The 27,995-nt window shown below is 36.3% G+C and overlaps 1 long non-coding RNA gene across 1 annotated transcript in view; it reads right to left on the minus strand.

Moving 5' to 3' along the window:
* Nucleotides 1-7,273: 7,273 nt before the first annotated feature.
* The window catches only part of LOC128552192 (uncharacterized), a 53,705-nt gene continuing 32,983 nt past the window's right edge, over nucleotides 7,274-27,995 (minus strand). Inside the window, exons 4-5 of the long non-coding RNA XR_008369002.1 lie at nucleotides 20,214-20,347; nucleotides 7,274-16,112 (exon numbers count right to left, since the gene is read on the minus strand). This is a non-coding gene — a long non-coding RNA (uncharacterized LOC128552192). The remainder of the gene's footprint in view (nucleotides 16,113-20,213; nucleotides 20,348-27,995) is intronic.

Genomic DNA, 27,995 nt, shown 5'->3' on the forward strand with positions numbered 1-27,995 from the left:
CCATGAAAACTATGGCCTCTAGAGAGGTCACAAGGTTTTTTTTATTATTTGACCTACTGACCTAGTTTTTTATGGCACATGACCCAGTTTCAAACCTGACCTAGATATCATCAAGGTGAACATTCTGACCAACTTTCATAAAGATCCATTCAAGGGTATGGCCTCCAGAAAGGTCACAAGGTTTTTCTATTTCAAGACCTACTGACCTAGTTTTTGATCGCAGTTGACCCAGTTTCAAACTTGACCTATATATCATCAAGATAAACATTCACCCCAACTTTCATACAGATCCCATGAAAAATATGGCCTCTAGAGAGGTCACGTTTTTTCATTATTTGACCTACTGACCTACTTTTTGATGGCATGTGACCCACTTTCGAACTTGACCTAGATATCATCAAGATAAACATTCTGACTAATTTTTATGGAGATCCATTCACAAGTATGGCCTCTAGAGAGGTCACAAGGTTTTTCTATTTTTAGACTTACTGACCTAGTTTTTGACCGCACATGACCCTGTTTCGAACTTGACCTAGATATCATCAAGATGAACATTCAGACCGACTTTCATACAGATCCCATGAAAAATATAGCCTTTAGAGAGGTCACAAGGTTTTTCTATTATTTGACCTACTGACCTAGTTTTTGATGGCACGTGACCCACTTTCGAACTTGATCTAGATATCATCAAGATGGACATTCTGACCAACTTTCATACAGATCCCATGAAAAATATGACCTCTAGAGAGGTCACAAGGTTTTTCTATTATTTGAGCTACTGACCTAGTTTTTGATGCCACATGACCCACTTTCAAACTTGACCTAGATATTATCAAGGTGAACATTCTGACCAATTTTCATGAAGAGCTCGTGAAATATATGGCCTCTAGAGAGGTCACAAGGTTTTTCTATTTTTAGACCTAGTGACCTAGTTTTTGACCGCACGTGACCCAGTTTCAAATCTGACCTAGATATCATCAAGATGAACATTCAGACCAATTTTCATACAGATCCCATGAAAAATATGGCATTTAGAGAGGTCACAAGGTTTTTCTATTATTTGACCTACTGACCTAGTTTTTGAAGGCACGTGACCCAGTTTCGAATTTGACCTAGATATCATCAAGGTGAACGTTCTGACTAATTTTCATGAAGATCTTGTGAAATATATGGCCTCTAGAGAGGTCACAAGGTTTTTCTATTTTTAGACCTACTGACCTAGTTTTTGATGGCACGTGACCCAGTTTCGAACTTGACTTAGATATCATCAAGGTGAACATTCTGACCAACTTTCATTAAGATCTTTTGAAATATATGGCCTCTAGAGAGGTCACAAGGTTTTTCTATTTTTAGACCTACTGACCTAGTTTTTGATGGTACGTAAACCAGTTTCGAACTTGACCTAGATATCATCAAGATGAACATTCTGACCAACTTTCATAAAGATCCCACAAAAAATGTGACCTCTAGAGTGGTCACAAGCAAAAGTTTACGGACGCACGCATGCACGACGGACACCGCGCGATTACAAAAGCTCACCTTGTCACTATGTGACTTGTGAGCTAAAAACCACTTAACAGATACATAACTAAAGTGATAAAAAACAACACTAAACCTAGAGCAAGACCGATTATAAAATGGGTACCCCCGTTTGAAGCTACAGGCAAAATACCGAGCTACAACATAATCCAGAGACAAAAACTATGGCTAAAACAACAATTCTGCAAAAAAACGGAGATTACAACAAATGACATATAATAAAATACAATATGTTTTATTTTGAGTCGGCAAGAAGGCAACATTACAAAACATAAGCTCTGAAGAGCTTTTGAACCGTCTATACCGACATGCTGAAGGAGATGATCATCCCCCCAATAATTTCCAGACCTACCACACCAATACATATCGAAGATGAACCACAGATATTTTATTTTTATTTCATTCAAAAGTTGGTTTGAAAATATAAAGTTAGTAAATCGCATTTGACTCAATACTTACAATAAAACTAATATTGATTTTTAATTGATCTTCAGAAGAATTTATATAAATGTAAGAAAAACAAATGTCCGAGATAGATATACATTATGCCCAATTCCCCCATATATTATACAGTATTACGCCTCATTACGCCACATTTTGCCATGCGCATTTGGTTCGCTGCCCACGTGATGACAGTGTCTAAAAATACCGTCGTTTCTCGTTCTATATTTATCAATGTTTACATTTATAAAGCATTGCAACGGTTTATAAAAGTGAAGGAGAAAAACTTCAAAAACTCGCGTAATTCTGGAAACAAGAAACTTATCAACCATTAAGTTTCATGTAAATATATGAAACTGTGGCGGCATTTTGCCTTTGGGTGATATTTGTTTTAAACTAGAAATGTGTCCATGGGACACAGATGCCCCCACTACATGACATTAAAATGACAATTTTTTCCCAGGTCAGGGGCCATAACTCCTATTATACTGAATGAATCCGAACGCGAAACCCCAGGTGCACAACTGCACATGCTGACCAACATTCCTGTAAACTTTGGTGACTCTAGGTCAAATACTTTTGGAGCTAGGCGCAACACAACATTAAAATGACCAATTTTTAACTAAGTCAGGGGCCATAACTCCTACACGACTGAATGAATCCAGACGCGAAACCCCAGGTGCACAACTGCACATGCTGACCAACATTCCTGTAAACTTTGGTGACTCTAGGTCAAATACTTTTGGCGCTATGCACGACACAACATTAAAATGACCAATTTTTAACTAAGCCAGGGGTTATAACTCCTACAAGACTGAATGAATCCGGACGCGAAACCCCAGGTGCATAACTTCACATGCTGACCAACATTCCTGTAAACTTTGGTGACTCTAGGTCAAATACTTTTGGAGCTATGCGCGACACAACATTAAAATGACCAATTTTTTACTAAGTCAGGGTCCATAACTCCTGCATGACTGGATGAATCAGGACGCGAAACCCCAGGTGCATAACTACACATGCTGACCAACATTCCTGTAAAGTTTTGTGACTCTATGTCATATACTTTTGGAGCTATGCATGACACAACACTAAAATGACCAATTTTTACAAAGTCAGGGGCCATAACTTCTACATGACTGAATGAATCCGGACGTGAAAACCCAGGTGCACAACTACACATGATGACCAACATTCCTGTAAATTTGTGATTCTACGTAAAATACTTTTTGAGCTAGGCATGACACAACATTCTCGGAAGGACGGACGGATGGACAAGGGCAAATCTACATGCCCCGCCCCCCCCCCCCCCCCCCCCCCCACCCCACCAAAAGTAGGGGCATAAAAATCACATATCACAATGTATGGGTTAGTCGTGTGAAAGTCATATCCTTTTTCAGTTCTAGCAGCCCCTAAAAGGGGCCAAGTGCCCCCATTTGAATAACAAGAAGGTCATGGACCCTAAAGCGCTCACCTGTGTACAAGGCTTCAAGTGTGTTTGTGTAATGTAATGGTACAAGTACAAAGTTAAAGGTTTCTTCTATGTTATCCTAATACATGTCACACACATTTTTAAACTTAGGGCAATGATTTGAACAATTATGGTAGACTGTACAACTCTGATATCACATGCCAAATATCAAGGCTCTAGTTACTATTGATTCAGAGAAGAAGATTTTCAAAGTTCCTTATATATATATAAGCCTGTAGTAAGTACATGTCATACCCAGGGGCATGGCCATTTTTTACCTTAGGGCAATAATTTGGACAATTATGGTAGAGAGTCACACCCTTACATCACATGCTAAATATCAATGCTCTAGAGAAAAAGATTTTTAAATTCTGATAGCTGAAAATGTATTTCTAACCCAAAAGACCCATATGTTCAATGAACCGGAACCATTTGTACAAATTTGAAAGAGGGTTACCCAGAGATCATTTCTGTAAAGTTTCATAAAAATCCATTCAATGGTTTTGGAGATGTTGTTTAAAGAAATTGTTGAGAAAAGTGACCACGCCCTCTGGCGGCCATGTTTTTTAACGAATCAAAAACATCTGAACAATATTTGTAGGTCACACAAAGACCATTTGTGTGAAATTATTCTAAAATTGTGCTAACAGTTTAATACAAGAAGATTTTATAAGTTTCTACTATATACATATAGGGAAAAGTGACCACGCCCCCTGGCAGCCATGTTTTTTGACGAATCGGAATAATTTGAACAATCTTGGTAAAGCGTCACACAAGGACCATTTGTAAAATTATTTTAAAATCGGGCCAGCAGTTTCACACAAGAAGATTTTTTATGTTCTACTATATACATATAGGGAAAAGTAACCACGCCCTCTGACGGCCATGTTTTTTGACAAATCAAAATAATTCGAACAATCTTGGTAGAGGGTCACACAAGGACCATTTGTGTTAAATTATTTTAAAATTTGGCCAGCAGTTTCACATGAGGTTTTTAAAATTTCCACTACATACATATAGTGGAAAGTGACCACGCCCGCTGGTGGCCATGTTTTTTTGAAAATCTGAATAATTTGAACAATCTTGGTAGCGGGTCACACAAGGACCATTTGTGTCAAATTATTTTAAAATTGGGCCACGAGTTTCACACAAGAAGAATTTTTAATTTTCAATTATATATATGTATATGGAAAAGTGAACACGCCCTCTGGCGGCCATGTTTTTTGATGGATCAAAATAATTTGAACAATCTTGGTAGAGGGTCACACAAGAACCATTTTACGTAAAATTATTTTAAAATCAGGCTAGCAGTTTCACACAAGAAGATGTTTTAAATTTTCACTATGTACATATAGGAAAAAGTGACCACGCCCCCTGGCGGCCATGTTCTTTGACCAATCAGAATAATTTAAACAATTTTGGTAGAGGGTCATACAAGGACCATTTGTGTGAAATTATTTTAAAATCGGGCTAGCAGTTTCACACAAGAAGACTTTTAAAGTTTCCGCTATGTACATATAGGGAAAAGTGACCTCGCCTCCTACCGGCCATGTTTTTTGATGAGTCGGTATAATTTGAACAATCTTGGAGGTAGAGGGTGACATAAGGACCATTTGTGTGAAATTATTTCAAAATCGGACCATCGGTTTAGGAGGAGATGTCGTTTGAATTTTTTTCTATTTTTAGCTCTGGCAGCCCCTATGTGCAACCAAGCGGAACCGTTTGAACAACTTTGGTAGAGGACCACCAAAGGAACATCACGGCCAAATTTCATCAAAATCCATTCAGTGGTTTTGGAGGAGATGTCGTTTAAACAGAACTGTTGACGACGGACAGTCGACTTGACTGACACACGCCGGACACAGCATGATCACAATAGCTCACCATGAGCACTTTGTGCTCAGGTGAGCTAAAAATAGAAGACCTTATAATAATGCCACAAACCAACTTTAATGCAGATCCTTCTAGCGGTTCAATTCTTTGAACAATTTTGAAAGGGGGCCACCCAAGGATCATTCCTGTGAAGTTTGGTGTAATTCTACACGACGCACACCGCACGACGGACATTGAGCAGTCACAATAGCTCACCATGAGCCTTTGGCTCAGGTGAGCTAATAATGCTACAGATGAAGTTTGATGAAAATCCTTCAAGCGGTTCATGAGAAGAAGTTGTTTAAAGGTATTTCTAATTTTGACTTTAGTGGCCCCTAAAAAGTGGCCAAGTGCCCCCATTTGAACAAACTTGGAAGAGGACCTTATAATCATGCTACAGATCAAATTTGATGAAAATCCTTCAAGTGGTTCATGAGAAGAAGTCGTTTAAAGGTATTTCTAATTTGGCTCTAGCGGCCCCTAAAAGGGGCCAAGTACCCCCAGTTGAACAAACTTGTGACAGGACCTTATAATGATGCCAACGACTAAGTTTGATGAAGATCCATCAAGTTTTTTAAAGGTTTTTCTATTTTTAGCTCTGGCAGCCCCTAAAAGGTGAACCATTTGAACAAACTTGATAGAAGGCCATGCCAGGATGCTACTAAGTTTGGTGTAATACTGACAAGTAGTTTCAGAGGAGATGATGTGCAAGTGAAAATGTGGACGCTGGACCATCCACTTATACTAATAGCTCACCTTGAACCTTCGCTTTAGGTGAGCTAATAAAAAAAGACATAGAAGAGTGTGTCCTGTGAATAATGGTACTTAAAACCTAAAATTCCAACAAATAACTAATTTGTTGCTTTTAACCCATTCAGAGGTAAAAAGGCCATGTGAGAAGACACTTGCTGGGAAGTATTTACTTCAGCATACAAATATAAAGGAAATGTTGCATACCATTACGAAGATATGGCAGAGGGCGGCCTGCAGCTTTTAAATAAATGAAGGTCAGTAACTCTGATTTTCCCCATGTATTAGGTTGGTGTCACATTTTGCCAAAGGGGGAGTTTTTATACTAGTAAATATAAACTATAAATGCAACTTCTACTGAAGGAATTTTAACAATTATAGCACTCCCATACTGCTGGTATTCATTCATTCATGACCTATCTTAACCCAGTCTTCCCTGTAAGTTTCTATGATATTTAAATAATTATATACAGTTACAAAATTGTAAATGTTCAAGAATATTGACAATGAGAAACACAAGTATTAGACACTGCAAAGACATGACACAACATGATAATAAAAAATTCTGAAATGAACAAGACTAATTGGACAGTGAGCGTTTTGTTGCCCACCAGAGAACCATCATTTGACTATCTGAAAATTTCATCCAGTGTAACTGTAAAGGTAAATCATCAGTTGGAGTATCAAGAGTATCTTTATCTAGAATAATTCGTGCTTCTCCTTTCTGATTTGTACATGTTAAAGCCACAATGATAAAAAGAATATTTAATATTTGTATCTTTCCACCTTGAATTTATTTAACTTGTTTAATAAAACTGATGAGGCTTGCATTTTATTAAACTTGTTTACTAAATTCAATATGAATAGATACTGGTAATATCTTCTATATAATCAGAAGGCGAGATGAACATGTTTTTGTGTGTGGGGTGGGTGTGTAGTGGGTGGGTGGGTGGGGGGGTGTAGGCTGCCATCATTGAATTTCTATCACACCAGTTTTGTAATGATTACCGTAAAGATCAGACCATAGATTGTGACAGATGCAGTCCACCGCCCACAAGTAGAAGTGATAGTGGTGTCATCTGCAAAGATATCTGATGTAGAATTTGGCAAGTGTAAAGACAAATCATTAATAAATATGATGAAAAAATATATGTGTGTGTCCTTTTATTGTTTGCAAGGTAACAAACAACACAAGTCAAGTCAAGATCAATTAACAGTTTATTCATATCACAACATGACCGCATCAAAATTTTACCATAGCACTACTGAAGTAAATTGATAGGACTCTTTTACATGAAATTCAGTTTCAAAATCAAGTCTTTAGAAGTCTGTAAGTTCTTTAATATTACAATTCTTTCCTCTTTCTGAATCATCCCTTCTTACTGCTTATTTCCATTATCAATTTCAATCTCTGCTTGGGTCTTTTCTAACCCAACGAGAAAAGTTTTAGTATAACCCTGTAAATTACTGGTATCTGTATCAACAATGCCAATAACAGATGTTCAGACATTTAGTATAAACTTATTAAATGGCAATGATGCGCCTTTAATGGTTATTCTAGCATAAAACTGCTGTTCTTGTCACTTTTTGGGGGTGTTTTAACAGGCGATAAAACGTGTGTTAACAGAGAGATTCTCGCGCTCACGTGCTGTTATAATACCTTTTTAAATATGCGCGTTCCGTGGCAGAACGTAAACGTTTTATGGCCCTAAAACAGATAGTTCAAATGGAAATGACGTCAACGTGAAAAAACAATTCGGTTATTCCCGTGCATTTCATGGAAATTTAATGACGTTGAGGGATAATGTATTCAGTTATTCGTTTTTTTTTCGCGTTTTATGCTAGAATAGCGTTAGCGAATGTTATTTTCGTGTTATAACATCTTCAGAATCCCTCGGGATACGTTTGTACCCTCGCCCTACGGGCTCGGGCACCAACCAATCCCTCAGGATTCTGCAGACATTATAACAGGAAAAAACATGCATTATCCCTACATTGGCATGACTAAACACATATTTGCAAGAGGACGTAGCAGTTTAATGAGACCTAAATGCAATAACTATAATTTAAACAATTAAGTCATGTCAAATATGCACTTTTGTGATGATTAAGAGTAAAATGACATAAAAAAAGACATTATACACCCATGGTGTGCATATCACGGTTATTGTGCATGCTTTTAGTTATTGCCTCGGGTTAAAGGATTATATCCTGTACAAATCAGTAACTATTTATAGCATTTTGTTTTTGTTGAGTTTAACGTCACACCGACAAAATTATAGATCACAGCTAATTAACTATTTTTAGTAATCTCTAACAACAGTATGAAAATAAAAAAAAAATCACAATCTTTTGAAAGATTTGAATACTGACTCTTTGTATATTTTAAAACAAAATAAAACATCAAAACCTTATAAATTATGGACTACAAAATAATCACATTTAAACTAAAATCATATAATACGCACTATATACATGTATTCAAAAATCAGTAAGACAAGAAACAAACAAGAACTGTCAGCTGGGACAGCACATTTAACTATTTCTATGCTTGATGGTGAAATAGGTATATCTGAGGATATACCTAAAACAATCACTAATAATAATAACGTCTTTATTCATAGAGGCTGGACATTTGAGTAACATAATCTTGATATATACATGTTTATACAGTATTTACAAAACAAACTAACAAAACATTAATGTTGACAAAATATGAAAGCAGAGAACAATAATACAGTAAAACAGTAACATAATAAACAAGAAATATACATTTGAGTCATATAGTTCAAGGAGTTCAGACCACCAGGGAACTTCCACTGCAGATACAGATTTATGAATTGTTTTAGTGTCAGACTTTCTAATTGTGAGTGGTATGGCATTCAATATTTTTGGACCTGAGTAATTCAGTGATTCGCAGAAGAATTCCAAATTTGGTTTTGGTACATATAATTCACTGTTTTCAGAAGATCTCAGATTTAAATTGTGTGTACGTTTTCTTAAGTTTACTCTGCATATATTTTGGCGCTGTATCTTGGTTAACAACATAAAGTACTTGTTCACTTTAAACTGGATTTGTTCTTAGAGACGAAAGAGAACATTTAACAACAAAATGACACAAAATATATGGTTTTTTTTTTACTAACTTACAGACTTTCTTATAATTTACCTGAATAATAAAATGACATAAGTGTCAAATATCAACAATTAAAATGATAGGCTGAGGTTCAAAATGTGAAGATACCACAATTAAAGGGAGACGACCTAATAGAAAAATACAAAAAAAAGTTTTTCATGAAAACATGAAAATTACAGTTAGTACAGAAAAGAATATTTGAACAAATTTTAACACAAAAATATAAAGGAATAGTGTTTTGATGCCAGATGAGTATTCCGGTTTTACATACAAAATTGACAAAAAACATATTTTTAATAAAGAAAATTCTAAAAGACAGATACTTTTCTCTTTTTGTGTGTAACTAGTTAAAAACAAAATCTATCGAATGAGACACAAACAACAACACTTTGCATAATATGTCAAAACCTTATTACCTCCTTTTGAAAGAAGTAATCATGAATTTAAATGACTATATCTGAAGGATAGCCAAATCACTGCAATAAATAATCAATTTCAAAAATATATCTTTGTAGTTATACTTATTTACCAAGCAACTCTTAAAAAGAGGAAGCAAATAGCACCTGAGGGTGAGACAGACTATGTCTTGCATGTAATAATGCTCTAAGATACGGACAGAAAATTAAACATAAATTATTCTTTTTAACTTCGTTTCTCTGGTTATCAACGGGAACTGGCCAGTTTTTCTTTAAGCAGCCGGCTCTACCCTTCTAAACCAATTTGTGAGTGGCTGCTAGCCAAGTACAAAACTGGAAAGATGTGCAATGGAAACTGTGTGCAATGGAAACTATCTGATATGTGCCTTTAAAAGTAATAAAATTTTGGCAAAATTGATTCATGCAGCTAACTGTCTGGATTTCTGAGTTCTTTACTGAACTTGACTCAATACCATGTAAAGACTGGTAAAGTTTATATATTTTTGTATAATTGAAAAAAAAACACAACAAACCCATGCATATCAATAAAAGAAAGAATGGCAATTTACATAAACAGAATGGATTTATGAATCTACATCTAGCTTATTTAAAGGCATTCTTACATCCGAATTTTTCAATGATGAAAATTTTCATAGATGATCATGTCAAGAACTATTAATTCATGATTCATAATCGTAATATCCCTAACAGTATATACAGACAAACACATAATAATTAATATTTTTTTATTATTATGTGCAAACCAAAAAATGAACCACCAGTTCTTGGAATTTGCCAGACAATAGGACTAATAACTGATAAGCTAAGTAGATAAAACTCATCCTGAAGTGTGTCAAATGCATCTAAAATGGAAAGTTAAAACCTTTGACATAAACACTGAATTTTTAAAACTAGAAATAAGCAGCACAATTATGACAACATACCAAGATAATTTTATAAAACGGCTAACAACCAGTAAAAAATCAGTATGTATATAAATATCATGTTCTTAGCAAAACACAAGTTGTAAAACAAACATTATAAAGCAATATATCATGTAGGACAAAATCCCCCAGTACAAAATACCCAAGCCTCAATCTGACCAAGGCGGGCTTAATTTTGTTTTGTGTAAAAAAAACTTTAAAAATAAACCAAAATGAATAGATTCTTCTGAAATGAAAAAAAAAATCATTTTTAAGATGATTATTATTGATTCTAAATGGAATAACGTGAAAACTTGGATTTAACTGGAAAAAAATGAGAGGATTATTTTTGCCTTGATAACATTGAGCAGGGGGGATTTTGTCTGTATCCCATCGCATCTTTCTAAACAGAAGTGATGGTCTTGCATGGAATGTGACTTGTATCAACAAGAGCTGTCGGATGACAGCGCGCTCGACTATTCAAAGAATTGACTGAAGAATGGGGTCAAAATATTACCACAGATATTCAGACAAAAGAAGATTAGACAAACAATGTTCCTGTATTTGTGGATTTCGATAAGTCTTGCACTAAATGGCAATGTGTGAACCAATTTCAAAGTCCAAAAAGGGCCATAATTCAGCCAAAATAGTTGTCAGAGTTACGTATTCTTGCCTACAGATTGAAATCATGATGATATGGTGTTCAAAGTTTAAAAGCAATATGTCAAATAGTTTTGACAAAACGTGGACTTGTATGAAAACAGAACTAATTTCCAAGTCCAAAAAGAGCCATAATTCAGCCAAAATAGATGACAGAGTTATGTTCTCTTTCCTACAGATAGAGACTATTATACTGAACAAGTGATAAAAGTTTCAAAGCCATATGTCAAACACTTTACACAAAATATTAACTGGTACGAAAAACTTAACCAAGATTTCTAAGTCAAAAGGGGCCATAATTCAGCCAAAATCCTTGATGAAGTTATGTACTCTCGCCTATACCTGGACATGGTGATGGTAATCAGGTGTTGAAAGTTTCAAAGCTTTATCTCAAAAGACTTTGTCTAAATATGAACTGGTATGAAAAACTTAACCAAGATTTCTAAGTCAAAAAGGGCCATAATTCAGCCAAAATCCTTGATGGAGTTATGTTCTCTTATCTATAACTGGACATGGTGATGGTAAACAAGTGTTGAAAGTTTCAAAGCTTTATCTCAAAAGACTTTGTCAAAATATGAACTGGTACGAAAAACTTAACCATGATTTCTAAGTCGAAAGGGGCCATAATTCAGCCAAACTCCTTGATGGAGTTATGTATTCTTGCCTATAATTAATTAATTATACCAGATTTATATAGCGCCCTTTTCATGATAAACACGTTCAAAGGCGCTTTACATATAGCAAACGCAGCCACACAGGGCGCGAAATTCATCCTCTACTACTACAGACACAGAGCGATCTGACCAGAGGGACAGAGTGAGATAAAGCCCCCAGAACAGACAGAGAGAATGTTTTAGATACAAACGTGTCCGGCTAACATAGCCTAGCTCTTTGCGAATAGACAGTCTGGTTCTTTAACGTGCCCGGTGTATAGCACCGATACACACGAAGCCGTCTTTCCTGGGAAGAACCAGTACAGGCCTCTAGTTAGGTGGGAGACACTCAAGAGCATCTCAGAAATTTCCAGTGCCTGGACCGGGATTCAAACCCCGGACCTCTGGATTGACAGTCAAGCGTGTTACCACTAGACCACCGGCCCACCTATAACTGGACATGGTGATGGTAAACAAGTGTTGAAAGTTTCAAAGCTTTATCTCAAAAGACTTGTCAAAATATAAACTGGTACAAAAAACTTAACCATGATTTCTAAGTCAAAAGGGGCCATAATTCAGTCAAAATCTTTGATGGAGTTATGTGCTCTTGCCTATAACTGGTCATGGTGATGGTAAACAAGTGTTGAAAGTTTCAAAGCTTTATCTCAAAAGACTTTGTCAAAATGTGGACTAGTACACAAAGCTTAACCAAGGTGTGACGCCAACGCCGTGGTGAGTAGGATAGCTGTACTTATTCTTCGAATAGTCGAGCTAAAAACAAGAGCTGTCTGATGACAGGGCTCTCGACTTTTCTCAGTGCTTGACTCTGAATTAGAGCTTTGCCAGTAAAAACTTTAACCAACTAGAAATGTGTCCATGGGACACAGATGCCCCCACTACATGACATTAGTCAGGGGCCAGAACTCCTACAATACTGAATGAATCCGGATGCGAAACCCCAGGTGCACAACTACACATGCTGACCAACATTCCTGTAAACTTTGGTGATTCTAGGTCTTTGCCAGTAAAAACTTTATAAAACTTTAACCAACTAGAAATGTGTCCATGGGACACAGATGCCCCCACTACATGACATTAGTCAGGGGCCAGAACTCCTACAATACTGAATGAATCCGGATGCGAAACCCCAGGTGCACAACTACACATGCTGACCAACATTCCTGTAAACTTTGGTGATTCTAGGTCAAATACTTTTGGGGCTATGCGCGACACAACATTAAAATGACCAATTTTTTACTAAGTCAGGGGCCATAACTCCTACATGACTGGATGAATCCGGACGCAAAACCACAGGTGCACAACTACACATGCTGACCAACATGCCTGTAAAGTTTTGTGACTCTAGGTCATATACTTTTGGAGCTAGGCACGACACAACATTAAAATGACCAATTTTTACAAAGTCAGGGGCCATAACTTCTACACGACTGCATGAATCCGGATGTGAACCCCAGGTGCACAACTACACATGCTGACCAACATTCCTGTAAACTTTGGTGATTCTAGGTCAAATACTTTTGGAGCTATGCGCGACACAACATTAAAATAACCAATTTTTAACTAAGTCAAGGGCCATAACTCCTACATGTCTGGATGAATCCGGACGCAAAACCCCAGGTGCACAACTACACATGCTGACCAACATGCCTGTAAAGTTTTGTGACTCTAGCTCATATACTTTTGGAGCTAGGCACGACACAACATTAAAATGACCAATTTTTACAAAGTCAGGGGACATAACTTCTACATGACTGAATGAATCCGGACGCAAAACCCCAGGTGCACAACTACACATGCTGACCAACATTCCTGTAAAGTTTTGTGACTCTACGTCAAATACTTTCAGAGCTACGCGCGACACAACATTTTCGGAAGGACGGACGGACGGACAAGAGCAAATCTATATGCCCCCCCCCACCCCCAAAGTGGGGGCATAAAAAATTCCAAGTTAAAAAGGGGCATAACTCTGTCAAAATTCAAACAGAGTTATTGGGATTGTTTCTCCTGGTGTAGACTTTGAAAGTTAATAACTAAAGTTTAAAGTCAAAAGCTTTGATAGTAACAGAGATATTTGACTTTATCAAAAAACTTAACCAAACAATTCTAAGTTAAAAAGGGGCATAATTCTGTCAAAATTCCAACCAGAGTTATGGGGATTGTTTCTCCTGGTGTAGACTTTGATAGTAAATAACTATTTCAAGTTTCAAGTCAAAGCTTTGATAGTAACAGAGATATTTGATTTTATCAAAAACTTCAACCAATGGCGACACCGACGCTGGGGCGAGTGCAATAGCTCTACTTTTTCTTAGTCGAGGTAATAAATCACAACTGCTATATAGTATTCAAAGCTATATCATCCTAAACACTAAGGAATAGTAGTACATAATGTCACACTTCCAAAATAAAACAAGAGGGCCATGATGGCCCTATATCGCTCACCTGAGTTTAATTGAACAAATTACTTTGCTAAAGCTTCAAAAACAAAAACTAGGTGAGAAGGTCATGGTGAAGATTCTTCAAGGTAAGTACTGAAATCTGTTGGAAAAAAAATATACAGGTGGTCAAAATCTCTTTGCAGTAGCTTCAAAAACAAGAAAGTAGGTCAGTAGGTCAGGGTTACAATATTTAAGACGAGTATTGAAATCTGTATCAAAAGTTCGACATGTGGTCCAAATGCTGTATCTTCAAAAACAAGAAAGTAGGTCAGTAGGTCATGATAAAGACTATTCAAGATGAGTATTGAAATCCATATCAAACATTATACATGTGGTCCAAATCATTTTGCTGTAGCTTCAAAAACAAGAAAGTAGGTCAGTAAGTCACAATAAGAACATTAAAGAGGAGTATTGAAATCTTTATCGAAAGTTACTGATGTGGTCCAATTTCTATGCTGTTAAGATCGGTGTGCAAAACTGTGATGTCATCCAAATTTCAAGGATGTATCTTAAAAAAACAAAACTGTAGGTCATTAGGTCAAGGTCATGGTCAAGTGACCCTTAGTAACTTGGGGTCATCAGGTAATTATAATTAAACAGTCTAGGAAATATGATCAGATAATTTTTGAAGTATATTTTCCTATATAACTCATATACAAGTGACCCTCGGGGCGGGGCCTCTTTTCACCCCAGGGGCATAATTTGAATAATCTTGTTAGAGAACCACTAAGCAATGCTACATACCAAATATCAAAGGCTTAAGCCTTGAACTTCAAGACAAGATTTAAAAAAAAATTTCCTGTATAATGTATAAATCTATGTAAAACTTGGTACCCCCGGGGCAGGGCCTCTTTTCACCCAAGGGGCATAATTTGAACAATTATGGTAGAGGACCATTAGGCAATGCAACATACATACCAAATATCAAAAGCCTTGACCTTGCAGTTTCAGGCAAGAAGATTTTTAAAGTTTTTTTCCTATATAAGTCTATGTAAAACTTGGGACCCCCTGGGTTGGGCCTCTTTTCACCTCAGGAGCATAATTTTAAATAATCTTGGTAAAGTACCACTTGGCAATGCTACATACCAAATATCAAAAGTCTAGGCCTTGCAGTTTCAGACTGAACGATTTTAAAAGTTTTTCCTACATAAGTCTATGTAAAACTTGGTACCCCCGGGGCAGGGCCTCTTTTCACTCTAGGGGCATAATTTGAACACTCTTAGTCGAGGACCATAAGGCAATGCTGCATACCAAATATCAAAAGCCTAGGTGTTGTGGTTTCAGACAAGAAGATTTTTAAAGTTTTTTCCTATTAAGTCTACATAAACCATGTGACTCCCAGGGCCATATTTGACCCTAGGGGAATAATTTGAATAATCTTGGTAGAGAATTACTATATGATGCTGCATACCAAATATCAAAGCCCTAGGCCCTGTGGTTTTGGACAAGAAGATTTTTTCAGTATTTCCTTTTGGTTTGGTTGCCATGGCAACCAGAGTTCTGCTTGGAATTCAATTCTTTAAACAATTTTGAAAGGGGACCATCCAAGGATCAATCCTGAGAAGTTTAGTGTAATTCTGCCCAGTGGTTTTCAAGAAGAAGATTTTTTTAGGAATTGTTGACAGACACACGACGCACGTCACACTATGCACGATGGACATTGAGCGGTCACAAAAGCTCACCATGAGCCTTTGGCTCAGGTGAGCTAAAAGGATATCTGGATTTTCAACTGTCTCATCAGCTTCCTCTTTCATTCTGCCACTCTCAGGACTTCAGTCTGATCAGGGTCTTCATGCTGTAAGGTGACACAGACTTCAACTTTAACACAATAAAAAATATTTGGTCACTATAACAACATGGTCTTATAAAAAAATATGTAAAATTAGTACATACTTGGATAAACATCACAGAGAAATGACACAAATAGCAACAGCCAAAAAATATTAATAATTTAAGAGTCATGTTTTAAAAAAAGTATAGAATGAATATAAAATTACTGTTAAAAAGTGTCTATGTATTCTTCGTCTATAAAAGATAAATGAATGTAGCATACATTGTATTAATTTTCAAATCTGCAGAAACTAGAGCTAGAGTTCTTGCCATTTATCATTTTGTTATTAACACTTTGTGCTCAGGTGAGCTAAAAATGTAAGTTTATCAAAAATACGTAACTTGACTCTGCAACAAATCCAGACCTAACATTGCTATTTCACTTTGAAACGTAATGACGCCTTTCCTGTTTAAGGACGTTGATTTCCCGCCCTTTGTTTAAATATGCTGCTGTAAGAAAATAGTTCTAAAAAGACAGTTTTTTGTTTTGTTTTATTTTTACTATTATTTCTTGAATATGGTATGCAAGAAAAAGATTCTATCACTGGCTGTAGGTGCGGAAGGGAATATCCGGCTAACTGTTTACGCCGTAACCTGTCAGGGTCTTGTTACTGCCTCAAACAGTTATCCTTGAGGTCGGATATTCCAATCTGCACCTGCAACCAGTGAAAGAATCTTATAATCTAACATGGTTATTTTAGTAGGTCTGATAACTGGCAAACATTGTGTTTAGTTTCAATCTAATACATATAGGTTGTGTTACTGAGATTACAGCTAGACAGCTATTTGCATGCAAAACTTTTACTAAATTTTCAAAGTCGAAAAAAGGGCCATAATTTGAACCAAGAGTACTATAACTTGGTTATTTCAGTAGCTTTGACAAATTTAAAGTCTTGTGTGAAGTTTCAAAGGGAGACAACAAAAACTCTATTGCAGTTATTCAAACAAAAGTATCTGAATGAGAGTGAGCAGTGTTCCTACTCGTATAAAATACGTAAAAAAACAAAAGGGCCAAGATGGCCCTAAGTCGCTCACCTGAGAAACACACCATAACAGTGTAAACATGTTTGACCTAGTGATTTGGACCAAAAATGTGGCTTCTTGAGTGTAAACAAGCATTTTCTTTGATTTGACCTAGTTTTTGACCATACATGACTCAGATTCGTGCTTGTCCAAGATTCCATAAAATGAAACATTCTGACAAAGTTTCGTGAAGACTGGAGCAAAACAGTGGCCTCTAGAGTGTATACAAGCTTTTCCTTTGATTCGACCAAGTGACAAAGTTTTTGACCCAACGTGACTAAGATTAAAAAACTTCCAAGATTTTATGATATAAAACATTCTGACCAAGTTTTATGCAGATAGAATGAAAAATGTGGCCCCTAGAGGGTAAACAAGCTTATTCTTTGATTTGACCTGTGACCTAGTTTTTGACCCCACGTGACCCAGATAAAAATTCATTCGAGATTTCATGCAGACAAATATTCTGACAAAGTTTCATGCACTTCAAATGAAAAATGCAGCCCCTATTGCATACACAAGGTTTTTCTTTTATTTTAACAGGTGACCTAGTTTTTGACCCCAGATGACCCTGATTCGAAACTGGGCTAAAGATCATCAATATAAACATTCTGACCAAGTTTCATGAAGTTATGGTCATAAACGTGGCCTCTAGAGTGTTATCAAGCTTTTCCTTTGATTTGACCGGATGACCCAGTTTTTGACTCCACATGACCCAGATTCAGAGACAAACATTCTGACCAAGTTTCATAAAGATTGAGTCACAACTGTGGCCTCTAGAGTGTTAACAAGCTTTTCCTTTGATTTGACACGGTGACCTAGTTTTTGACACCACATGACCCAGATTCAAACTTGGCCTAGAGATCATCAAGACAAATATTCTTACTAAGTTTCATAAAGATTGAGTCACAACTGTGGCCTCTACAGTGTTCACAAGCTTTTCCTTTGATCTGGCCTACTGACCTAGTTTTTGACCCCACATGACCCAGTTTCAAACCTGACCTAGAGAACATCAAGACAAACATTCTGGCCAAGTTTCATAATGATTGGGTCACAACTGTGGCCTCTAGAGTGTTCACAAGGCAAATGTTGACGAACGACACACGCCGATGGACACCAGACAATGACCGGTCACAATATCTTACCCGCCTCGATAGCCTAGTAGTAGAGCGTCCGTTTCGAGTGTGGGAGGTCGTGGGTTCGATCCCCAGCCGCGTCATACCAAAGACGTAAAAAATGGTACTAGTAGCTTCCTCACTTTGTGCTCAGCATTAAGCGGGTAGTTCTTGGACTGGTCAGCCCGGTGTCAGTATAATGTGACTGGGTGTCACGTGTCTACGGCGTGATATTCCAGTGAGGCAGCACTATAAAGTTGGGCATTGTGCTCACTGCTACAAGCAGACACCGTCATTTATACGACTGAAAGATTGTTGAAAAATTCGCTAAACCTGAACACACACACACACATACATTACCCTGAGCACTTTGTGCTCAGGTGAGCTAATAAAAATCACGCATATATTTTTTACCCTGTGCGAGATCGCACGCATACGAAAATGCCACACGCATACGAGAATGCCGGGGACGAATAGGTTAAGCTGGAATCCCACGGAATGTCCTAAAAATAAACCTTGGAAATACTACGTTCCCAGCGAATCAATCAGTTAACTGCAGATGTTTTCTTAGTGATGTCATAAAAATGTAGACGGGTTTTATATTTTAACGCCCCGGGAAATGAATTAGCACATTAAAATGGTAACCAATCTAATCTCTCCAGTCTGCAAGAATGTCGCAATCAAAGCTTTCTGCATATGGCTTCACGGCAAATAACAAAACAAGTGATGCTTTGCAACAATCGAGTGAAGAGTGCCAGCCTTCTACGAGTACTGACACTACTAAAAGAACAAGAGCTGTCTGTAAGACAGCGCGCTCCACTATTCGGGGATTTGACAGTAAAATGAATATATGTCTGAATAAGAGACCTCTACTTTAAAAGGAAGATACACCAAGGGGTATAATTCCATCAAATACACAAATTTAAGTTATTAGGATTGCTACAACACATGCAGATGATGATAATAAAGATATGCTTTGAGTTTCAAGTCATTATCTTATATAGTACCAAAGTTATGTCCAGAAAACGAAGTTTGTCAAAAATTTAAGTATAAAAGGGGCTTAATTCGGTCAAAAATACAAATCAGAGTTATGGGGATTGTTACCACACATGCAAATCATGATGATAAAGATACATTTTAAGTTCTTTATCTTATATTATATTAAAGTAATATCCAGAAAGCGAAGATTGCAAAAAAAGTTTAAGTACAAAAGGGGCATAATTCTGTCAAAAACATAATTAGAGTTATGGGTTATGTAGCCACACATGCAGATGATGATTATAAACAAATACTTTTTATTTCAAGTCATTATCTTTTAAAGTACTAAAGACATGTCTATAAACAAAGCTTTCGAAAAAATTTAACATGAAAATAATTCAAAGTATAACTCCTTGGTGACCTTGACCTTAGGTATAATGGGCCCAGCCCCTGCACATACTTTGTTTGTATACTGGACAATATGTGAAGTTACAGTAAGATATAAGCAATAGTAACAAAGATATGACAGAAAAAACAAAGGTTGCCGAAAAACTTTAACCAAGATGGGTCACGCCGATGCCGACACCAGGGCGAGTAGTATAGACCCCACCTATTCTCTGAATAGTGGAGCTAAAAAGTACCCGAAACGTTTCCATTCCAAAATAAGTGGTTGTCTGAGTTTTCTTGGCTCAAATTTAATTCCGAAAAAATGCACTGTTTGACCTGCTCAAAACTAAATTTCAACAGTTCAGCAACCATGGAAACTATTATTTTATAATTTTCATACCCTCAAAAATTGAGATTTACCCCCCGTTTTTGTGTCCAGGGGCTACCCTTGAAAAAAATACTGAGTGGGAACACTCGGGCGTGAATACCAGGGACAAATAGGCAAGCTCTATTTATACTTTGCAATGAATTAAATTCAACATACAATTATCTTCACAAACAGTTACCTAAACATCTGTTGGAAGTCCTCTTGCCACTTTCTTTCCAGTCTCTGTATCGGAAATGTGGACAGTTATGTTTTTTGCCTTGAAATCATATTGAGCACATTTTTCATATCTTTTTCTATCATATGTCCTCCATCCTAAGAACAACAAAAAAGATAAAGAAAAGATTGGCATTGTGTAAAATGGAAATTATAATTAATTTTGCATAACCTTCATTGCTGAGAAAACAAAACTTAACAAGAGGGCCTTTAAAGCCTTGTATCGCTCACCTGACCTAGTTCTTACCCCAAATAACCTAATATCTAATTTGGCCTAGATTTCATAGAGACAAACATTTTGACCATGTTTTATAATCAGGTAGATCATTAAAGTTATAATCCTGGCCAGATAAGATTCTGTAGCAAATGTAATAGGAAGGTCATTTTTCTACAGCAATGCATAAAACTTCCGTTCACGAAGACATTGGCTGGATAAATTTACTTGCAAATTGATAGATTCCGCCGATGGAGACGGATATAAAAATGTTACTTTCGATTTCAGTGACACAACCGCCACCATTCAGATACGTCCATAACTACGCTGAAGGAAGTGGCTAATCGTATGGTCCCGTATGAATAGTGAAATAACCCGCAGCTGGCTATTCATACGGCAGTTTTGTATTAAATTGTACTGAAGTCATTCAACTGATATTTTCAACCAATTTCTTTACTTTTCTTTAATTTTCAGTCGCATATAAACAGGAAGTGATTTCGAATATAGAAACAAGAGCTGTCACTAATGGTGACAAATGCCCCCACAGCGCCTTGACCTTTGACCTGGTGGCCTTGACCTATAGCCTGGTGACCCCAAAGTCAGTGGGGTTGTGTACTCAATAAGTACTATCAGCATGTGAAGTTTGAAGGTCCTGGGTGCAGTGGTTCGCGAGTAAAGTGCCTTCATGCAAAAAGTTAAAATTGTGACGAACAAACTATCTAACGAACGAACGAACGAACGAACGGACGGACAGTTGAAAACTCATATGCCTCCCTTCGGGGGCATAAAAAGGCTAATTTTATGTCTGTGTGCAATATTGTTGTCATCGTATGATATATATGCAATAAATCAATGATTGTAAGTGTGAATTATAATAAAAATGTCGTCTATAGAAGTTTACATCATGGTTTGAATATCATGTAAATATGCTTACTTTTTCCTTCATATTTCAGTTAAGACTGGAACTAATTATTGACAATATTCAGAGAGTGTGGGTCTGTCTGTCTATCTGTCTATCGATCTATATCTGTATCTTATGTATTATCTTACTTCATTATTCATGCGGTAGAGCTGTATTCACTGTCCATATATCATTAAAGTATATCTGTATCTTATGTATGGAGTTCAATCCGGATAAGTGTGAGGTATTGAGGATTACGCGAAAGAAAAAACAAGCAAATTCGATGAATTGGTATCCCCCGCCGAAAGGGTTTGTGGTGAGGAATGGCAAAAAAATATATCCGGCAAAAAGTTAAGGATGTTAATAAGAAGCAAATAATTTCTTTAGTCAAAATCAATTTAAAAGAAAACAAATGTTTAATTAACCCTTTTCCAATCATATCGCCCCAATCCGCCCTTATCGCTTATCCAACGAAACGCCTCAATCCGCCCTTGCTGTCTACAAACGATTCGCCTGAAACGCCCGGATAATGCACTGTTTAATATTTGTCTTTTTCCGATTGAAAACAACGAAAACTTATTGGTTTAAAAGTTTCATTCGGTTGGGAAAAGTTCATTTTACGATCATGCCCGAATCGCTTTCGAAACGTTTCTATTTATACAGCAAATTTTGGAAATCCCCAACTCATTTTCAGAAAATAAAATTGTACATGTACCAAAATGGCGGATAGCGATAGTGAATTCTAAAGATTTTCTCCAGTGGATATTTATGAAATTCCACGTCGGGATCCAAATTCAGATGTAAATTTTAGTGATATTTCGTCGGATAATTTATCAAGTGACTCCGATTCGTCGGAAATAGAGGGTCGGATAATTTATCAAGTGACTCCGATTCGTCGGAAATAGAGGAATTATACGCGTGGTAAGTAGAAAATGACTCGGAAAATGACACCCCTTTGGTCGACCTACGACCGTTGATGAATTATAGAAATTTGACTCGAATCATCAAGGTATGTTAGGGACTTTATTCGTGATGGCGAACCAAATTTGACTAAAATTTCAAATACATTTTATAAATTTTTTGACACGATGTTCGATCCAATTTTTTTTTAATGATTGCTGAAGAAACCAAATTTTTTATGGATATTGTATACCAGACAAAAATTCAACATAAACAACAACAGTCGGACGGAAGGGGTGATGATGTTTGAGAGGCTCAGAGAGAAACAACGGCAAATGAAATGCAGACTTTCTTCCTCGGTAATGATAATCATCAGAATACATAACCGCGTGTGGAAGATTTCTGGAGCTCCGATGATTGACTTCGAGTAGAGGGTTTTACCAAAATCATGCCTATTCAATGTTGGCCTAAGTTGAAAAATCATCTCAAATAATGGTGATCAGCCTGATCCAACTGACAATATCGCGACAGGTTATTCAAAGTCCGGCTACTTCTACATAAGTGTAACAGAAATTTCAAGAGTGATATTACCCATCCAAGTCGTAATCTGTCTGTTGATGAAGCAATGATTGGTTTCAAAGGCCGGTTTTTGCTGTAACAGTAACTACCTAACAAGCCGACAAAACTGGGACTCAAATCGTGAATGTCAGCAGACTCTATATTTATTTATTTATTTATTTATTATAGTTTTCGTTCAGGCAATCTCATAGCTTTTCAAATAAACATTTGCTCAGGTGTCAAACTGAACTACTTGCATATGAATAAAATTTGTATTAATTTTGTGATTTGTAAATAGTAGCTGTTGATTTTTTTAAAATTTAATAAAAAGAACAAAAAAATAATAAAACAGTTAACAAATCAAGTAAGTGTTAAATGTAAATATTAATGGGAGATATTGTTTAGTCATGTATATAGACAAACATTTCAACTATAATGTACATAATACAATTTCATTTACAGTGTATATATTTTATGTGTTTATTATATAATAATGAATGTATTGCAAGTGTTGTACATAATAGAATTTAATTGTGCATAAATAATGTCAGTGTATGATGTGATAAGATGGAAAATAAAGCAATAAAAAAGGAATTCGGATCTGAGGAAATCAGCAAATATCAACTGTCAATGACAGGAAATTATTAATGTTAATTGAGTGGGGATTAAATAGACATACTCCCCACTAAGATCTTAGCAAGTGTCATCTTCTGTAAGTTTATTTAATTATCTCCCATCCTGTGCATGTGTTGTTATGTTTTTTGCATGGCCTTTGTTACTTTGAGTAGTTTTAAGTGACACACCCTATCATTTTTATGTGAATAACTGGCAAAATATTATCATAGGCAAATATCTCTGTTCAGACAGGCTTACCAGATCAAGCAGATCTATGTTCCCAGTAGGTATAGGTTTCCAGAGGAGTACTGATTGGAAAAGGGTTAAAGAGTACATAATAAATGTATGATACTTTGATCCTGACTAAAGAATTTTATTTTGAATGGGATATGCTTACTGTAATAAGCTTAGCTTTTAAAATTAAATGCAGTTAATTGAAATGTGAGCTTGAAGTTTAACTGGAATGAAATATTGTCTTTGAGAGGTTTGGCACCAGGTGTTGCTGTTTAACATGTACATTTGAACTTAAAAGAACAGAATGATGTCCTTAAGAGAACACAATCAAGTAAGATATCTTGAACATGGCTGAGGGCAAGGTTTGTGCAGTCACAACTTAACATGTTGAAGGTTTGAACATTTTTTTTAAAAAAGAAAAGGAATGGAAATATAACATGCAAGTTGTACCATTCCCCTACCTCGCTCCTCCACCCAGTCATGCCCACCACTGATCATGCATCCTCTGCCCCCACCCCACTTCACCCATTTTTTTTTTTTTTTTCATTTTTAATTTTCCATCAATATTTATTATCAACATGTGAAATTTTGTTTCCTCACCCATTTCCCCGCAGCCCCACACCACCCCCTAAAAAATAAATATATACATATATCTATATATATACATAAAAATTCATGGAACGTTTGAAAAAAATCTCAAATAAGGAATGAATTTTTAAAAAAAAATTTATTTTTTTTGGGGGGGGGGGGGGGGGGGGGTTGGGGGGGGGGGAAGGGTGACCAAGGCAAGTGGGTGACCAGGTGTGGGTGCGCAATTTCACATGTTTATAATAAATGTTCATAGAAAAGAATGAAAGAAATTTAATGAAATTCTAACAAAATTTAATGGTAAGTTTGTTATGTACAAATATGTGGATTTTTAGACAATTAAAGGGCAATAACTAAAGTTACAAAAGAAATCCGTATGGAATTGTGTGTGCACAACCACATTATAGTGCTCTAAATTCTGTTCAAGTTTCAAAGTTCAAGGTCAAATATATCAAAAGTTATGATGCAGAAATTGCCATATTTATAGTAGTCCCTATATAGTTAACACTAGAAACTTCTAAGGGCCATAACTCTGGTGTTACTTGGGCAATCTGACTGAAACTTGATGGGCCCCATAACCTCATAGTGGTGAACATGTATATGAAGTTTGTTTGAAATAAATCTAAAATAAGGAATGATTTTTTTTTTTTTTTTTTTTTTTTTTGGGGGGGGGGGGGAGGGAGGGAGGGAGGGGTGTGATCAAGGTAAGGATGTGACCAGGTGTGGGTACACAACTTCACATGTTTACAATAAATGTTCATGGAAAAGAATGAAAGAAATTTAATGAAATTCTAACAAATGGTAAGTTTGTTATGTACAAATATGTGGATTTTTATACAATTAAAGGGCAATTACTCTTAATTTACAAATAAATCCAAACGAAATTGTGTGTACACAACCACATTATGGTGATCTAAATTCTGTTCAAGTTTCATAGTTCTAGGTCAAATATATCAAAAGTTATGATGCAGAAATTGCCATATTTATAGTACCCTATATAGTTAACACTAGAAACTTCTAAGGGCCATAACTCTGGTGTTAATAGGGCAATCTGACTGAAACTTGACGGGCCGCAAGAACTCATAGTGGTGAACATGTATATGAAGTTTTATATAATATTCCCAACCATTTCCTAGATATGGCTCCGGACGGACGGAAAGACGGACAACGCCAAAACTATATCCCTCCGACTTTCGTCGGGGGATAACAAGAGGGCCACAGAAGGTTTATAATGACCTCACTACCGACCTCCAAAGCTGTCCAACCTGTTGGTTGTGAGGTTGGGTGGGGAGAGGTAGGTAAGAAAGAAAGTTCGCTGTCCTCCCCCTTGAAATGTTAGAAATATATGAATGAAATAGTGTCCTCTGTTACATCTTTTGATAGGAATGAAATAGTGGCCTCTGTTACATCATCAGGGTTCGAATTTAGCCAGATTTTCTACTTGCATTTTTTCGCAAGTGGTATTTTTTTTAACTTGCTAAATGGAAAAACAACTTGCATTTGCCGCGACTTGTCACTTTTTAGAACATTAACACAAACATCCACGTGACGAGTCCAGCCAATCGTATTTGCGCTATATAAATAGTAACTTATTATAGATTACCAAAAAACCCACCGGATGCGGTAAACGTCATCAAAATTGGCGCAGGTACTTGTCAGCAGTTGAAGACATGCGCGCGGGACATGTATCGAGTGTAAACTTCCGTTTACGACAAAATTAAGATGATCATGAAAGAGTGCTCCGAAATTCGTTCTGCAAATGACAATGCGCTGCAATGACCGCGAGTTGTTAAAGAAAGAATAGTGTAAGATCGAGACGACCGTTAGAAATGCACATTTTTCGGCCAAAAATTTTCACTCGCAAAAAAGTGCTGGTGTCTGAAATCTCACCTCGCAGTTTGAAATTTGCACTCGCATTTTGCGAGTATGCGAGCTTAAATTCGAACCCTGATCATTAACAGGAATGATATAGTGTCCTCTGTTGCATCTTTTGATAGGAATGAAAGGGTAGCCTCTGCTCTTTCCCCCATAAGGGTGGCCTCTGCCCTTTCCCCCATAGATACTCATTTTAACACATTAATCCATTACCCCATAGATACTCGTTTTAACACATGTATCCATTACCCCATAATTATATACTCGTTTTAACACAAATAAACTGATAGTTTAAATTCAAAATACCAATAAAATATATCAGCAATGAAGCAAACAAAAGTATATTTGTGAAGTTTAAACTATAAATAAAAGATAAATTTCAGAAAAACTTGTGGTTATAATTAAAATTTATTGGTAATTTTCAGAACAAAATATCCTTCTTTAAAAAGGAAGTGTAGTGTACAAGAGAATATTATTTTCTACATTTGAAATTTACTTACTGAACATGTAAAATACTCCTTTCATAAAAATGACAATATTTTATATGTCAATTGTTAGGGCATGTGACTGTTCACTAAGGGCGAGTAGATTTTACTGGCTACTAGTCCTGTAAGGCGAGTGGTGCGAAAAATTCTTTACACCCTACCGAGTACCGCCAAATGTTGAACTATATGGTTTTTATAATTATGAATCCATCACTTCCTGTGTCCAGATTAATGATATTGGGTACACAGAATTTAGACAAAAAATGTAACAGTTGCCACCATTTCATTCCTAGCAAAGATGTAACAGAGGCCACCATTTTGTTCCCATCAAAAGATGTAGCTGAGGCCACAATTTCATTCCTGTCACAAGACATAACAGAGGCCACCATTCATTTCTATCATTAAAAAATGTAAAACAGGCCACTATTTTATTCATACCAGGGGAAGGACAGCAAACATTTTTCAATACCTACCTCTTTCCCCACCCCACCCACACCACCACCAGGTTGAACAGCTTTGGAGGTCTGCAGTGAGGTCATTATAAACTTTCTGTCTCTACCTGTGTCCAGATTAATGACATCTGAATACTCAAAACTCATAACAGAGCCACTCTTTCATTACTGTTAAAAGATGTAACCCTTTACCCCATATAGATACAATAGTATTGATTATTGATAACCAATACACTCTGTAGCATTATCTGTACACCATCCCAATACAGGTTATTGGAGAAAAATTGCAAAATTTATACCCGCGTTACTCAGATCAAAATTAGTCTATGAATTCTTATTTTAACCATTTAGTATCCAGTATAATTTATTTTCAGAATTAAATTTTCTTTCTGATGGTATATTTTTCATACTTTTGTGATAAATGGTTTTCAAGATACAAAGCTACAAACCTAAGACCTTAGAAAATTATTATAATTTAGCTGTTTTCAGCATTTGATACTAAAGAAAAGAAATATTTTTACTGTTACAAATGCACAATTTTATTAATAGAAGGTAAATGTAGGTCTACAAAGGATTACATTAAGTGATTTTCAAAATCAACAAACTCATCTAATCAGTCATTAAAATCTACACTTGGACCAAACTTACAGAACTTCATAGGTCATAGATCATAAAATTAATTAATTACATAATATTTTGATAAGAAGCATGATCAAAGACACTTTCTATAAAACTTTTTTGGTCCATATATTCAAAAATGATGCAAACAACACTTTAATTGCTTTGTTTTGACAGCTGTGCCCAATAAACAGACTTCCTAGGGGTCCAGGTCAATTAGCATAAATTCCACAAGTGACCTATGGATTTTAATGGTTGTTATGGTAACCACATCTTTTATTACACTGACCTAAACTCCAATCTAAAG

The sequence above is a fragment of the Mercenaria mercenaria genome, unplaced genomic scaffold, assembly GCF_021730395.1.
Source record: "Mercenaria mercenaria strain notata unplaced genomic scaffold, MADL_Memer_1 contig_2128, whole genome shotgun sequence".
In the NCBI taxonomy this organism is placed as follows: domain Eukaryota; kingdom Metazoa; phylum Mollusca; class Bivalvia; order Venerida; family Veneridae; genus Mercenaria; species Mercenaria mercenaria.